Here is a 17,331-nt window from a genome sequence, read left to right on the forward strand (position 1 = left end):
CAGAACTGAATAATCATAATATAAAGAGTCAAAGCAAAATTGTAAGTAAATTTGTTGAAAAACTGCTTGATTCAGGATTTAATGTTTATGGACATACTTAAATTTATAGGACTTGATTATAGAGTTGCTTTGCTTATTACATTATACTTTGTTGTCCCAGGAATCAATATACCAAAAATCAGATCAATCGAATGATTAGATCACATAAAAATTTGTTGTTAAAAAGTAAAAAATCAACATGTTTAAAATGGACGTACGGACATTTTGGTTATAGAGTTGCTATGCTTTCTAACTCGTACATAACTAATAAAGGAATCACCATGCAAAATTTGAAATCGATAGGACAATTCTAACATTAAATTAACGAAAAAAGCTATCCGTTACGGACGGACGGACGGACCGACCCTAATTATAGAAAAGCTTCGCTTTTAAAAATAAAAATTTGGGGAGAGGGAATGTATTCTATTAGTTTTCTCTCTTGCGGAAGATGAGTTAGCCTTTACCCAACGTTCCTATGTTATCAATCTGACTCGGACTAAAATTAATCTTTCCTAAAAATGCACTTCAGTCAGTTAAGATATCATAATGGACATACAAACTTTGGAATCTTTTTAAATTAATTGACAGGGAGGGAAAGAACAATGTCACTCAGTTAATTTACATCCCATTCTTTTGCCTTATAACAAGACTTTGTACATTAAAATTTTGTGTGACGGATTTATTTATCTCTATTGTCATATCTATGATTATGGTTAACCATGAAAAAATGTAAACTTAGTTTTAATGGTTGGTTACATTTTAGATAATTATGCAACGTAAAACCAAGAAAAAAAGACACTTTTTATTTTTATTAGCGAAGCTACTCTATAATTTAAATTGGCCGTCTATCTGTAGGCGTACACTGTTAAAAATAATTTTTTTTTTTAGCATCAGATGATACTCTATATTCTTCACATTAATGTATAGTATCAATCCGTACGTAGTAGGAAAAAAACGTCATTACGAAACAAGGAAGTTTTCAATGCATTATTAAGTATTAGGTAATGTTTTGTGAAGTAACAGGTAGTACTAAATAATGTATTTGTCTGTATAGTATTGTCTAATACGCTCTTGGGAATATAATTCATTACGGTATAAGTAAATTTTCATTACGCTCCATCGCAATTGTTATTACGCTCATGGAAATTAACACTCTCTTATCTAAACCCCCCCTCACTGTCGACTAAAATTTCTCTAACAAATTTTTTTCGCCAATCTTCAATCACTTATATATTATATTATATTAAATATTATTTTATTGTTATGTAAAGGAATTATAATTTATTCAGCATGTGGGTTTTAAAATAAATTTTTCCAACATTGGTGAATTAGTCCCAGAATTTTTGTTCATTCATAAGGGAATATTCATCACACAGAAATTGTCCCATTGCGATGGTAACAACAGCTGATTTTACTACAGCTCCGATGGCGATAAATATTAGTGATTGAAAAAAATACATATAAAAATAAGTAGAAGTTTTGATTAAAAATTTTAAAATTGTTTTTTGTAATCAGTAAATTGAAGAAGATAGGATACAAATTAAAAAAAAGCATTTAAAAAAAAATTATTCTTCTAAAAAATGTTTTGTTTTTTATTACTTCAAAAAATATTGGCGCGCATATTTGTGTGTTCAAGAATACACGAATGCCTGATTTTAAATTAATGTAAATTTGTTGTTAGTATTATTTTAAGCAAATTCTTCTTCAAGAAGGTTAAGTTATAAATGTTTTAGGCGTTAAGATCTAGAAAATATAGTTGGTTTTATTTAGATATCTTAAAATCACACGCTTCTCGCAAATTCTTTTCCTTTGCATTAAGTAGTTTAAGTTTTCACCTAACAACATTAAATACTAGCGGATGCGCTCCTAGTATCCTAAGTAGCCTAAAAAAAACTTAAAATTAAAAAAAAATAAAAATTAAATAGCCTAAAACCATCCAGAGATTTATAAGATCCATCCATAAAATGGAGAACTCAATCGGGTCAGTAGTCATTAAATCTTAAGCAACAGACAAAAAAAACTTCCTACCTTATATCATAGTTTTAATAAAAATCTGTTATGGACGGCCAGAATTGTAGAAAAGCTTAGCCTATCTCCCTTTCTTTTCAAATTATTATTTTCACCTGTGTTTCGGAATTAACCAAATATTGGCAAAATTTATAAAAGGGCTACATTTCAGACAACCATACACTCAAAATGCCAGCCAAGAAACAAGAATTAAAATGGTTTGCTGTTACTTGCAGGTTAGGAAATCAGTTCTTTATGTACAAAGTTTTCAAAAAAAATATCAAGACTTTGAATTGTTACATATCGGTCCATCAATTAGTGAGATCCTTTGAAACACACAGACACTTTGGGATCTTTAATGAATTTTGATTGTCTGGTATAATAAGTTGAGTATCCAAACGTTTCAACCAGTGTTTTGGAGCCGGAGCCGGGAGCCGGGAGCAGCAACATTTTTGGTGGAGCCGGAGCCATATTTTTCGTTAAAAACGGCTCCGGCTCCAGATTAGCTAAATGTGATTTTTTAAAGTAATAATATGATTTGGCAACGGTCTATTTCCATATAATAAACTAAAAAACTATTGTTACTTTACAAATAGACACACATCCTTCTACTTTTATATAGCTTTAATCAAATAAAAGCAAAATATTTTATATTATTTATTTTATTTTATCAATTTCAATAATGAACAAAAATTGATATATTAATTTTAAGGGTAGGAGCTGGAGCCGTATTTTCAGATACGGCTCCGTGGAGCCGGAGCCGCATCAAAATTAAACGGCTCCGACACCCTGGTTTCAACTATTAGTTATAATCTACAGAAGGGGTAATTTGGTGTATATTTATACAATTTTTAAATGAAAATTAAATAAAAGTAGGAGTTTTTTATTTAACGAATAATTCAACCAGTGAAATTTACGGCCCAATGTTCCCTTCCTCCCTGATGTAGTCTTTTTTAAAACCTATCCTATCAAAGGAAGTAGTTACCTTTTGTGTCTGTAGCGAAGGATCTGGCTAACTGCTGAACCGATATGGTTTTTCTTAACAGTGAAGCTTCTTATAGTTCAAGGGAAGGTTTTACTATTGTTGGGCCGGATATCCGGTGTGGCCGGATATCCGGCCATTTTCAATATCCGGCCGGATACAGGATATTGAAACTATCCGGCCGGATATCCGACAATATAATTTTTTATATTTCACAACAAAAATCTTTTTTTTTAAATTTTAAATGGCTTTAATTTTCTTATTATTGAAGCTAGAAGAACAATTTTTTCTGAATATGTTTATCTTTATGTAAATTTTATATTAGAAGTCTCAAAACATAAATTTTGGCGGTGGCAGCAGTACTTGGCAGCTGCCAGCCGCAAACCGACGATTGGCAGGTAAACGGCAACGGATTTTATGAAATTTTAATATGTCATGAAGATAAAAAAGTTTAAAAGGGGGGAGGCGGATGTGCCACTTTTTGAAACCAAAACTAAAAGTCAAAGGAACTCAACTAAAAAAAGAGTTACAGGTCTGAGATTTTGCATGGCAGTTGCTTTAGAGTTACAATATGGAACAGTGAAGAAACGGCTGTGTAACCGCCGAAAACCACCGAGAAATTGCAAAAAAAAAATCGGCGGGAAACGGCAGTTTTCGGCGGTTGCGCCGCCGTTTCTTCACAGTTCCATATTGTACCCCTATAAAGCAACTGCCATGCAAAATCTCAGACCTGTAACTCTTTTTTTAGTCGAGTTCCTTTGTTGTCTTTTAGTTTTGGTTTCAAAAAGTGGCACATCCGCCTTCCCCCTTTGAAATCTTCAATTAAAAATTTGCGGTCACAGGAACCGTTTAAAGATTTATGAAGACCTGGAGGTTCAGGACTTGCAAGATTATACCTGGAACCTGAAATCGACTTGAACACATATATTACATATGAGGATGTACGATTATAGGATAGTTTAGTATTAGATAACATGAGATGCTTTGTTTAAGTAAAAAAATATTTGTACTTTTTACCTGAATAACCTTACCAGATTTGCTGGCATCCTGTGCCTGCCAGGAAGGAGGTATTAAAAAATTTCAACTCTCAGTTATGTCTCATACCCATATTTCAAAAGTCACTCAGGTATAGCCCTCTACCTTTTATACACAGAAAATAGGATAGAAAAAAAACAAGGGGGGGGGGGGGCAGGCATTCTACGCAACCTCCCCGCCCATCCTCCAACCATTAGGGGTTGATATTACAGATTGAGGGTAGTAATAGTTAATTAGATTTATTTGCTAAGAAGAAAGATCATTTAATAGTTACTTAATTTTTAAGTTTTAACCTTAATTTTATCCTATTATATAAAGTAGTAAGCTTTTATGTCTGTAGCGAAGGATCTCGCTAACCGCTGAACTGATATGGTTCTCCTTTAGAGTGAAGCTTCTTATAGGTCCCAGAGTGGTCTTAGACTGTTTAATTTTTATAAACAAATCGTTGTAAGGTTTTAAGTTATTTTTCTGCACTTTCATGTCCCTTCTAATATTCCTAGATACTAGGGACGCAGCCGCTAGTATAATATAAACACCAGTTTATGAAGAATTTTTTTTTGCGGGTATAGTCCCTTGCGTGGTAACGCCCCTTAAGGAGTGATTATTCGTATTTTCACAGTAGCTTTCCTCCTATTTCTAGCTCCTCGCAGGGTACTCTAACCTTGCGGGGCTAATTGCCTAACCCTGCGGGATAATCACCTAACCAAATATAACATAACCTAACCTAAAATAACCTATTAAAAGCAATTTTAAAAAGTCAACGAATCACCCCTTAAGGTGCGTTGCCACGAAAGGGACAATATCCTTTTTAGATACTTTAATATGTAGTAATTTGGCCGGTTATCCGGCCGGATATCTGGTAATTTGGCCGGATAAATGCCCTTAGTGGGGCATTGCCGCCCCGCCAGTATTATAAAGTAGTAAGGTTTTTTTGTCTGTACCTTAAGATTTCCATGACCACATGAACTGATGGGAGTTTTAAATTTTATGGAAGCTTTTTATAAGTAGCCGGACATTTTTAGGCAAAAATGGCTCTAATCTTAGATTTTAATTTAATTTTCATGGAAAATTGTCTGTTTTGTTAATCCAGTGGGGTAGAAGGCCCAGGCTAACAAAACTGGTATTCATTTTATGATTTTTATTTTAATGTTCCGTGTAAAATTGTCTGTAATATGATGCCATACATGTTTTTTCAGTTGGGTTGACAACTGGGTTTTAACCAGCGGATATTAATCGGTTTTAAAGCCATACTATAAAAAAACCTAAAATTTGATGTGTCACAACATGTATATTGGAAAAAATGCACTTAACCCTTGCGGGCCATTCACCTAGCCCCCTGGGGTCGGTCCCCAACTTGCTGAATCATCTTAAATGATGTCCTTATTAATAGACACAGTGTATTTTAGTTAAAACCCTCAGAAAACACAATTTAAGGTAAGTTTCCACATCAATATATACCAAAAAATAAAATTTTTGGATTTTTTTTGCCATTTAGATGTAATACCTATAGGACTAGGCTTATATACCAAGTTTGAAGGGTCTAGCTCAATATTTAGACCATTTTGCTCACGGATTAAGAATAGATGTCATTACCCCCCCCCCCTTTTTAATTTTTTACCACAACCCATTACCATATTAAAAAGCTTGGACGTCCTTGCGATTACGAGCAGATTTGGCCTTATACCCTTTAAAATTATTACATAATAAAAGTATAACACAACCGGAAATAAGAGGTCCTTAAAAAAAAGAATTTTCATTCAGGCATGTGAAAAATCACAACATGAACATTAGGATAAAAATCATAAAATTAATAAAGTAAGCCTGGGCCTTATATCCCTCTTGGTTAACATCTATGGGTCTAATCTCAAAATTTTTTATTTTAATAACAGCGGAAAGCTGTCTATAATACGATGCAATAAATTACTATTCATTATTACAAAATATGGAGGCACTTTTAGAAACCAAAATGAAAAGTCAAAGGAACTTCCATTTTTTTTTTGCTCTAGTGGCATCCACAGGAAATTTCGGACTCCTATCCCATGTGCCGAGCCGGGCCTATATAGAACGTAAAAAAATGATACAAAAATCATATGAAAAATATTAATTTGATTAAAACAAATTCACAAATGAATGTAGTTGGCAATAAACTTTAAAGGAGGATGTGGAAAATAACGATTTGGGCAGGGGGGGGGGGGAGGGGTTTACTCGAGAAGCCTTAGAGCTAGAGGGAGCTAATTTTGGATTTAAGCTTCTGTAGGGCCAAAGTTACTTTAAAAATTACACATTTTATTTTGGGTCTTTCCTTCGTGGGGCTTGTGGAGCCAACACTAAAAATAGGAGTTATTTTGAAAGATATACCTAAACCTGATTTTTTCAAAGAAAACTTTTTAAAAATAACTGAACTAAGTTACCATTACACATTTCATTACAACCAAATCTGTTAAGGTTACCTAGTTTAGTTATTTTTAAAAAGTTTTCTTGTATTTATTTGAATCCGGTGGATAGGAACCGGTTCTCATCCATATGAAAAAACTATGTCTAACATTATATTATATCCAGCTTTCTTTGAATTTAAAAATGTACAATCATAAGATTAAAACCAGTTTTTTTAGCTGGTCCCTTAGGTACCTCGGGGCTAAAAAAACAAGTTTTAATCTTATAATTGTACATTCTATATCCGCGGAAAGCAGTTTATAATACGATGCGAGAAATAACTTTTCTTTGTTATCTTTAATATAAGCTTAGAACTCCTATTTTTAGTTTTATGGGGTCTTTTCTCCAAAAGGCAAATGATGAAGGAAAGTCCCAAAATAAAATGTGTAATGCTTATTAATCAGGGTTTCAGATCCGCATTGATTTTTTGCGGATCCGGATCCTCCAAATTTGGTTAGTGCGGATCCGGATCCGGATCCTAGCGAATCCGGTTCCGGATCCTTGACAATGAAATTAAATCACCAAATTTTTCAAAAATATTTATTCTTTAATTTGAAGTCAAAAATACTTTTAATTTTCAAGTCTGACCCTAAATCTTAAAGATTGGCTCTCATCAAGAGATTGTCTGAGGTTTTATATAAATTTAGGTAGATTTTTCTATTTTTTCCGCATTTTTTTGAGTCAAAGGATCCGGTAGTGCAGGGTTATTCCGGTAAATTTTTTGCTTCAACTTAAAAAAAAAAATTTCCCAAAAACTTTTTCCGGTTTTTAAGAGTGCAAATGAAAGATATAGCAATAACAAAGAAGCCTGTCTTGGTCCCGTTAAGATCTTGCAATTAGAAGTCGGTCAAAAATCGGTTTAAAGGGCCGTGGTTGGCCTATACTGGAATAACCCCACCAGTGGGGCTATTTCGTTCAGTTGACTTTGAGGGGGTGGAAGACCCCCTTAAAATATTTTTTTTTAACATTTTAAACTATGAGTAGAAAGCTGAGGTCATTAGCTTTCTAACGGTACTAGTCGCATGCAGATCAGACAATTTTTTGACAACATTTTCCCCATTTTAAAAAAGTCGATAAAATTGCATAAAAACATCAATTTTTTTCATGCAAACTTTTTTTTTAAAAATCGTACTTTTTATTATATGATTAGGTTTTTTTAAGCTTTATACATAAATTAGAGTCAATTTCTGATTCACAAGTTTTGGAATTTCTTTAAAAAAGTGATTTTTTCCCAAAAAATTTTTGATTTTAAAAATCCTGCCAGTTTTGACAGCAGTTTTTGATACATTTTTTCTTGTCTCAAATTGGCTAGTATTGACCTACAAGGGTGGTTAAGGTGTCTAAAGATGCAAAATTACATGCCTGACAATTAACTCGAAATGATATGGGGTCTAACTCTAATATTTCAACACATTTTATGCAACAGGAATTTTGAAAATGCAAAATCTTGGATATGTACTCTAAATCTTGGAGATAGAACCCATATCCTGGGGAGTTTTTGTTAGGACATGCAAAGAGCTTTCTAAGACACCTTAAACACCTTTCTAGCTTAATCCTAGTCGATTTGACATAAAAAATCCCAACCGCGCAAAAATCGCAAAAACCTTCTCATACAAAAAAGATGCAAGGGTTTCATATGGAATTTTAAATCTTCTAGCGGTATTTCTAACCCCTTCTTACATGAGCAAATGCAGCTGATACATCTTCAGGCAAATATTTAAGGCGTTACTTGGGTGATATACTCTTTCCATTACTATAAAAATGTGTCTGAAAAATTTTTAATGTCTTTACAAATTGAAAAGCTTAGGCAACAAAACATGACATAATACAAGCAGTAAAATGACTAGTATTGTACATCACACAACAGGCAAGGCAATGATTAAAGCTTAGGTCATGCATTTAGGTTGTTTATGCTTCCAGATCACCCAAATTAAACATTAGGGTATTATACAGTTATAAATACAATAATAAAAAAGTAAAAAAAGTGACCGGAATAGACGATTTTTTTTTTGATGAAAAAAAAATTATGAAAAAATCAAGTTAGAACAATGCCTCCAATTGCAAACGATAAATGAATGCCATATCTTTCATTTTACAAAAACCTGGAGGTTGCTCATCCGTTTAGCCGTTTTTTAGCTATTTTTAGGGCAAATCTGTCAAACTTTTTTGCTTTAAATCATGTGAAATGATAAAAAAAAACATTTTTTAGATTTCTAGTACCAGCAACTACCGTCTAGAACCGTTTGAAAACGTTTTGGAGCGGGAAAAAGCATTATGTGGAGAGAGGTTTCGTGACTTATTTCTCTTGTAAATACCCAACAAATGTCTACACGGCTGAGCCGCCAGCCGTTAGCCACTACTTTTCCAACTTTTTCTTCGATTTAGGGAAAATGGACCCACCAAGGATTACTCATGCAAAAGGGGTAGTTTCACGAAATGCATTTGAACTTAATTTAGTGAACCGCATATTTTATCCTGGTTAAATGGTTAAACTACAGTTATATGGCATATATTTAAAAAAAAATTAATTTTCTACCACATAGTTTTTGAAATATCAAGACTTGAAAATCGTCTTTTTAAATTGCATATATCACAAAAAGACAATTATCAGGTCTTGATATTTTAAAAACTACGTGGTAGAAAATTGAATTTATTTCAAATATATGCTATTTAAATGTAATTTACCCCATTAACTAAGAAAAATATGTTATTGTCCTTGTCTTTGAATCAGTAAAGCGATTCATCTGGGGTCATTTTGGGGGAAAATAGGGGAAGGCAGGCAATACTAATTCAAATTTCAATGGTGTGTTGTCACCTCGCTACAAACCCCTACCACAGGCACTACTTTAAATAATAATCACCTTATAATTTTATTCAGTAATAGGCAATATAATTTAAATTTCACAAAATTAGTTAAAAACCTTCTGGACCTATATGAAGCGTCACTTTAAAGAAGAAACATATCAGTTCAGCGGATAATGAGATCCTTTGCTACAGACAAAAATGCTTATATCATTTTCTTTTTAAGTTTTAAAAAGGTAAATTATTTTTTTTTGTGGGGGGGTGGGGGGTAGATTAGATATACCACACTTTTCTGGGATCTTGCTGAGTCAAGTATCAACTGTTGGGAATATCAAAGGATGACTCCATGCAAAATTTGAGCCGGATCCGGCCAAAACCGGCCGTGAATTTTATGAAAAACCGGTTTTTTTCCGGTTTTTAGGGGGTATCTGTAAATCGATTCAGCTGGAGCAAAACCGGTTGGAGGTACAAAAAATTTTACTTCACATGAAGTTTAGCCAATGCAATTGCCTACAAAAATGTACTTCATCATCAACTTGATTGGACAACTCTTTCCCCTCCTAAATGTCCATTAAAACCTCGGAAACGGCAAAAATCGCCAAAAATCAAGCCTTCGGCGGCAAATAACGGCTAAACGGTCAGCCAGAGGCGAATGAAACATAAATAAAGAAATGTCTGCCTCAAAAAGTTGTTCAACATCAAAGAGATGCTTGAAGTCTCTAAAACTACTCCTTCCCCTCCTTTAAGGGGAAAAACTGAAAAAACGTGATTTTCAAAAGTATGCCCACTTCGTGGGTGTGGGGGGCACTGAACCCGTCACCCCAGGGTCACCAAATATAAAGTCTAGGCGGCCCACAATGCTGAATTTTCACCAAGTTTTCTTATGAGAAAAAAGTTATTAATTAATTAAAATTTCAAATTGTGATTTTTTGATGGATTTCTTTGATGAAATGACAGGCCGGTCAATTTTTAGGCCATTTTTTGCGGTTTTTGGGCCGTCACGCCCAAACAGTTTGAGATAATCTCACGGGACCTTTTGCCCAACCTAAGTCTGGTTATTTGTGAGGTCTAGGAAAAAAAACAGACTTATGCAAAAGATTATAATTATAATCTTTACACAGAAAAATGGCACGAGGTGAGGGTTTGAGGGGGCAAAATGAGCCGACCAGCGATTTTTGACGGCGCGCAGCGACGTTGTGCTTCATCCAATCCGGGATTTTTTTTTCTTAGACCTTACTAATAACCAGGCTTAGGTCGGGCAAAAGGTCCCGTGAGATTATCTCAAACCGTTTGGGCGTGGCGGGCCGAAAACAGCAAAAAATGGCCTAAAAATTGACCAGCCTGTCATTTCATCAAAGAAATCCATCAAAAAATCACAATTTGAAATTTTAATTAATTAATAACTTTTTTCTCATAAGAGATAATGACACAAGACTTTCACTTGGTGAAAATTCAGCATTGTGGGCCGCCTAGACTTTATATTTGGTGACCCTGGGGTGACGGGTTCAGTGCCCCCCACACCCACGAAGTGGGCATACTTTTGAAAATCACGTTTTTTCAGTTTTTCCCCTTAAAGGAGGGGAAGGCATCGTTTTAGAGACTTCAAGCATCTCTTTGATGTTGAACAACTTTTTGAGGCAGACATGTCTTTATTTATGTTTCATTCGCCTCCGGCTGACCGTTTAGCCGTTATTTGCCGCCGAAGGCGTGATTTTTGGCGATTTTTGCCGTTTCCGAGGTTTTAATGGACATTTAGGAGGGGAAAGAGTTGTCCAATCAAGTTAATGATGAATTACATTTTTGTAGGCAATTGCATTGGCTAAATTTCATGTGAAGTAAATTTTTTTGTACCTCCAACCGGTTTTGCTCCAGCTGAATCGATTTACAGATACCCCCTAAAAACCGAAAAAAACCGGTTTTTCATAAAATTCACAGCCGGTTTTGGCCGGATCCGGCTCAAATTTTGCATGGAGTCATCCTTTGATATTCCCAACAGTTGATACTTGACTCAGCAAGATCCCAGAAAAGTGTGGTATATCTAGGGTAGATACCCTCCACAAAATTAGTTAAAAACCTTCCCTGGACACATATGAAGCTTCACTTTAAGGAGAACAATTTCGGTTTAGCGGTTAGTGAGATCCATTGCTACAGACAAAAAAGCGTATTACGCTACAGACAAAAAACGTATTACTTTACATAATAGGATTAATTCTAGCCTTTGTCGTATCTATTGTTTGTTGCCTTTAGAAAAAATCTAGGGTTTTTCATATTCTAGCGTTTGTCGCATTCTAGTGTTTGTCGTATCTAGCGTATGTTGTGTCTAGGGTTTGTCTGTCTACTGTTTGTCTGTCTAGCGTTTGTCGCATCTACTGTTTGACGTATCTAGGGTTTGACGTAGTACCCTAGAATATACATCTAATATCATGGAAAAATCTAGATTTTAAAATTTTTGGGTTCTATCTCTAGTGCTTTTTTTTTAAACAAAAGTTTGAATAGTTTTTAACCACCAACCCTTTCTCCTTCAGATTAAGGGGTTTTGAGGTTGGGTGGAGGGTCAATGATATTTCAAAAGCTACTTTAGGCCTACAAAAGTTTATTACTAAGGTTTGATCCATGTATCAGATGTGGTATATGAGTAGTACACACTAGTATAAAATAGTATTAGGCCTACTAATGTTAAATCCAAGGTTTGCTCCATGGTTCTCAAGTGGTTTCTAAGTTATACACCAGCCTCCCACCTCCTTCCTTTGCCATAGGAGGGTTTGGGGGTGGGTGTGAGTGGGGGGTGAGCAATATTTATAAAAGTATTAAACACCAGCCTCACAGCCCCCTCTCAGTTAAGGGGGATTGGGGGTGGGTAGGTAGTCAATGATAGTTCTGAAAGCAACTATAAGCCTACAAAAGTGTTATCCTAAGGTTTGCTCCATTTATCTCAAGTGGTTACTGAGAAACACCCTATAGTAAAATCAACCTGCCCCCCCCCCCCTTCATTTTAGAGGGTTTGGGGTTGGGTGGGTGGTCAACAATATTTCTAAAAGCAACTTTAGGCATACAAAAGTTTTATCCTAAGGATTTCTCCATTTATCTCAAGTGGTTACTGAGAAACACCCAATAGTATAATTTACCTACCCCCCCTTCTCCTCTTAATTAAGGGTTTGGGCGTGGGTCAACAATATTTCTATGAGCAACTATATGCCAACTAAAGTTTTATCCCAAGGTTTGGTCCATTTATCTCAAGTGGTTACTGAGAAACACCCAATAGTATAATCCACCTGCCCCCCCCCCCTTAAATTAGGGGTTTGGGGGTGGGTGGGTGGTCAATGATAGTTCTAAAAGCAAATATAGGCCTACATAAGTTTTATCCTAAGGTTTGCTCCATTTATCTCAAGTTGTTTCTGAGAAACACCCTATAGTATAATCCACCCGCCCCCCCCCCCAAAAAAAAAAAAAAAAAAATTTGGGGGGGGGGGGGGTGGGGTGTCGACGATAATTTTAAAAGTAACTTTGGTCCTATAGAAGCTTAAATCCAAAATTAGCTCCCTCTAGCTCTAAGGGTTCTCGAGTAAAAAAGGTATACGAACAAAAAATATGTTCTTTCTTGATTTAAACACAATAATTGGCATAAAATATATCATCCTAAATGTTAAAATCAAATATAGAATCTATTTTAGAGTCAATATAGTGCAAAAAGTAACCAAGTATGAAAATCTGAAGAAAAAAGTTCTTTTTGCTTTTTATATACATATCACCTAAATGTATATAAAATTAGTGATAAAAACTATAAAACATGTTATAATTTTTTTAATCACTGTCATCGATTAAATTGCACTTTTAGGTTTAAGAATTACCAAAGTAGTGCAGAAAAACTCTTTTTATGGAGTAATTAATCAAAATAAATGCCAAAAAAATAACTACAAAATGGTCTACTGCATTATAAAAAACGCCTAATTGTTTATTTGAATTTATTTTGTTAAATATCAAGAGTTTTTATGTTTTAAAAAGTTATGTTTTTAAAAAAGTAATAACTTGTTTTATAGTTTTTGATCACTAATTTTATATACATTTATCTGATATGTATATCAAAATCAAAAAGAACTATTTTTTTAGATTTTCATACTTTGGACAAATGTCTTGGTTACTTTTTGCACTATATTTACTCTAAAAAGGATTCTGCATCTGATTTTCACATTTAGGATGATAAATATTATTTTATTGTCTTAAGTATGTTCGAAACTTATAGATAAACAACTTTCATTAAAAGATTTTTTTCTAAATTGGTCATTTAAAGCATGAAATTAAGTTATTATTGCAATTTTTTCCAAATAACTTGCAAATATGATTTTTGCGGATTTTCTAATTTACATAGGCGTTTTCTATGTATATTCCTCTTTCCAAAAATACCTCTCTTGTTAAGATTGGATAAAAAAATCTTTATGGTCGAGACTCCATAACTGTGGGGGGGGGGGGGTTAAATGTGGTGACTTGTGCCATGAAATACCAGCAATTTTATTTTGGATGCTACTCCCTTAGTTTTAAAGATAATTACTCCAAGTTTTGGTATCTTTCGAAAAAAAACGGTAATTGCATTTATTTATTGCATTTCCTGCGAATTAGGCAATTTGGAATCATTAGAGATCATGTTATTTTTTTCAAAAATTTTTCCCCTTATAATCAACCCTGCGGAGGGAACTTAGTCATTTTTTCAAATTTTCGTTAATCAAGGTATATCTTACATTCAGTTCCTCTCCTAAGCTTTCAAAGATATTTAAACAAAATTTTTTAGGTAGGTCAGTACAAAATATTTAAATAAAAAATGGCAGCGGTACCGCCGCTCCCGCCGTCATTTTCCGCCGCCGCCGCCAAAATTTTTTTTTGCATTTCTTAAATTCAGTGCTTCTCCTGTGCTTTTAAAGATATTGAAACAAAATCTTTTACGGTAGGTCAGTAAAAAATATTTAAATAAAAAATGGCGGCGTTTTCTGCCGCCGCAGGATGGCTTGTAAGGGGAAAAATTGTTGAAAAAAATAACATGTTCTCAAATGATTCCAAATTGCCTAATTCGGCGAGAAACGCAATAAAAAATTGTTATTTGACGGCGGCGGAAAACTGGATATATCTAGATAAACGAGAATTTTAAAAATATTTTTTACTGACCTACCTCAAAAGAATTTTTTTCAATATCTTTAAAAGCACAGGAGAAGCACTGAATTTAAGATATACCTGGATAAACGAGAATTTGAAAAAAATTTATCAGGGGAAAAAAAAAATAACATGGTCTTAAATGATTCCAAATTGCCTAATTCGGCGAGAGAAGCAATAAAAAAAATTTGGCGGCAGAAAACGGGGATGGACGGCAGGAGCTGCGGTACCGCCGCCATTTTTTATTCAAATATGTTTTACTGACCTACCTAAAATGATTCCTAATTGCCTAATTCGGCGAGAAATGCAATTAAAAAAAAAATTTGGCAGCGGCGGAAAATGGCGGGGAACGGCAGGAGCGGCGGTCCCGCCGCCTTGTTTTTGAAAGATACCAAAACTTGGGGTTATTAGTGACCCAGCCCAAAAGTTTTTACCCAATTATCTCTAAAACTAAGGGAGTAGTATCCAAAATAAAATTGCTGGTATGTCGTAGCACGAGTCACCACATTTTACCCCCCCCCCCCCTTTTCTCATTAGATTTTCATTGATCGCTTATGATTTTTTCAATATTCATACATTTTCAACTTTAAAAGAATTAGAAAGTGCAAAAGTAAGAAAATTTTGTAGTAGAAGAACAGTTTCATTTAGGTATTTTAATATTAGGCGCTTCTCGCAAATTCTTCTCCATGTAGTTTAAGTTTTCACCTAGCAATATTAAATATTAAGAAAAATCCCATTTCTCGCTTTTTCGTGTAAGTTTTAATTAGGTACATATTCTAGTTTGGATTCGAATGATGTGTGAGTGTCAGTGGTTCTTTCTATTGATAACACTATTTTTTAGCCAGTGTCTTCGGCGTCTCGAGACAAAAAAAATTGGTTTTAATTTTATAATTGTACATTTTATATCCTCGGAAAGCTGTACATAATACGTTGCAAGAAATAATAAATATTCTATTATTTAGGACGTTCCTGGGTTGCCCATCAAAGTAGTGGGCGAAACAAGCAAGACTCTACTGAATTTAAGCAGTTAGTATACAGGTATACTTACTCTAGTATGGCTTCGAAACCGATTTATATCTACTGGATTAGAACCGGTTCACAGCCAAATCATTAAATCATCGTATTACAGACAATTGTCTATGAATATTATAATAAAAATAATAATATCAATACAAGTTTTTTTTTATCTAAAGAAATTAGGCCTTTTCGTGGCTAACAAAACTGGTTTTATTATTATAGTTTTTTATTTAAATATCAGCGGACAGCTGTCTATAATACGATCACAATGTTTCGAGAATTCTAATATAAAACAGAAACTCATAATTCTGTTAATTTTGCTTCAATTTAGGAATTTTTTTTTAATAAGAGATGGCAGTCTGTCAAATTTTTGGACCGGATTCTAAGTCTTACAAGAATTCGTCCATAAAATGGAGCATTCTTGCGGATTCCGGATTCTAGCAATATTTTAAAAGGCTTTTAAAAAAGGGGGGGTTTTCAATGCAACCATCTCGTAATCAATGTATAAATGGCACTTAGAATTCGAATTTTGATCTAAAATTTTGCATGAGTAATCCTTGGTAGGTCTATTATCCCTAAATCGAACAAAAAGTTAAAAAAAAATAGTTATTTCTCGTATCATATTATATCCAGTTTTCTACGAATATAGAAATGTACAATCATAAGATTAAAACTGGTTTTTTTAGCCCCGTGGTGCCGTTTATAATACGATACGAGAAATAACTATTCTCGTATACATTCAAAACCGATTCTAATCCGGTGGATTAGAACCGGTTCTCATCCATACGAAAAAACTATGTCTAGCATCGTATGACATCCAGTTTTCTACGAATATAAAAATGTACGAGCATAATATTAAAACCAGTTTTTTTAGCCCCGAGGTGCCAAAGTCATTTTACATTTTTATATCCGCGTAAAGCCATTTATAATACGATGCGAGAAATAACTATTACAAATATTTTTAAGGTTTCAAGAATGATGATATTGCAGCAATTTGGCTGGAGGTTTAGACCTCAGATAAGTATTTTATTATCTCATTAGGGGGAGGGGGATGAGGTGTAGGGCAAATGTTAGTAAACCTTAAACAAGTAGGACCATATGTAAACCTGCGGCCTTTTTTCTCTCTCTCCATATCTCATTAAATTAAACTGTTTTAATTAATTTTATTTTTTGTCCAATTTTTTTTTTGCCTAAAGATTCTTTGTGTTTTTTCTTTTTAGGTTACACAGGAACAATTGGCATTTTCATTCAAGAACAGTTAGCAGGTAAACAATATCTATAAAAGTGCTTTTCGTCAAAGTACCAAGTGAGCACCCGTTAAACCCCTACCTCCCACCTTATTTTAAAAATTTAAATAAGCATGGATGTAGTTTTCTTTATTTATTATTGACCCCTGCGGGAACGGACCGACCCTAATTATAGAAAAGCTTCGCTTTTAAAAATCAGACCGATTGGATATAAAAATTTGTTGCTATACGGACGTACGTACGGACATTCCGATAATGATTACAAAAAAATGGTACCTAAATACTATAGGAGTCATCAAGCAAAGTTTAAAATTGATAGGTCAATTCTAACATGCCTAAAAAGCTATCCGTAAGGACGGACGGACGTACGGACAGACCAACCATAATTTATAAACTAGAAGCACAAAAATTGTGGATGGGAATACGTAGAAGTAGATTTAAAGTGTATTTATTAAAATCAAGAATAGATTTATTGGAGAAAAAAACAGGAAAAAGTTTTAATAAACACCAAAGATATGGGGAAATACGTCAAACATGTAAAAATAGCCAAAAACCTGCAAACGGGCAGTCTGACTATCATTGTTGTCTTCTTCAAACGACAGGTAATTTAATTTTGATATCTTTAACTGA

General features: G+C 34.0%; 2 protein-coding genes and 1 long non-coding RNA gene across 8 annotated transcripts in view; 1 reads left to right on the top strand and 2 right to left on the bottom strand.

The window, feature by feature from the left end:
- ND-B17.2 (NADH dehydrogenase (ubiquinone) B17.2 subunit) overlaps positions 1-17,331 on the bottom strand; it is a 397,876-nt gene that overhangs the window by 331,916 nt on the left and 48,629 nt on the right. The window lies entirely within an intron of this gene.
- Positions 1-17,331, bottom strand: part of LOC145306322 (uncharacterized) — a 228,818-nt gene that overhangs the window by 114,934 nt on the left and 96,553 nt on the right. The window lies entirely within an intron of this gene.
- LOC145305603 (uncharacterized) lies at positions 910-16,475 on the top strand. Its single transcript, XR_013874635.1, has 3 exons — positions 910-2,282; positions 15,400-15,475; positions 16,421-16,475. It is a non-coding gene; the product is annotated as an uncharacterized LOC145305603 (long non-coding RNA).

The sequence above is a fragment of the Acartia tonsa genome, chromosome 14 (genome assembly GCF_053477335.1).
Source record: "Acartia tonsa isolate MP-2025a chromosome 14, ASM5347733v1, whole genome shotgun sequence".
NCBI lineage: Eukaryota > Metazoa > Arthropoda > Copepoda > Calanoida > Acartiidae > Acartia > Acartia tonsa.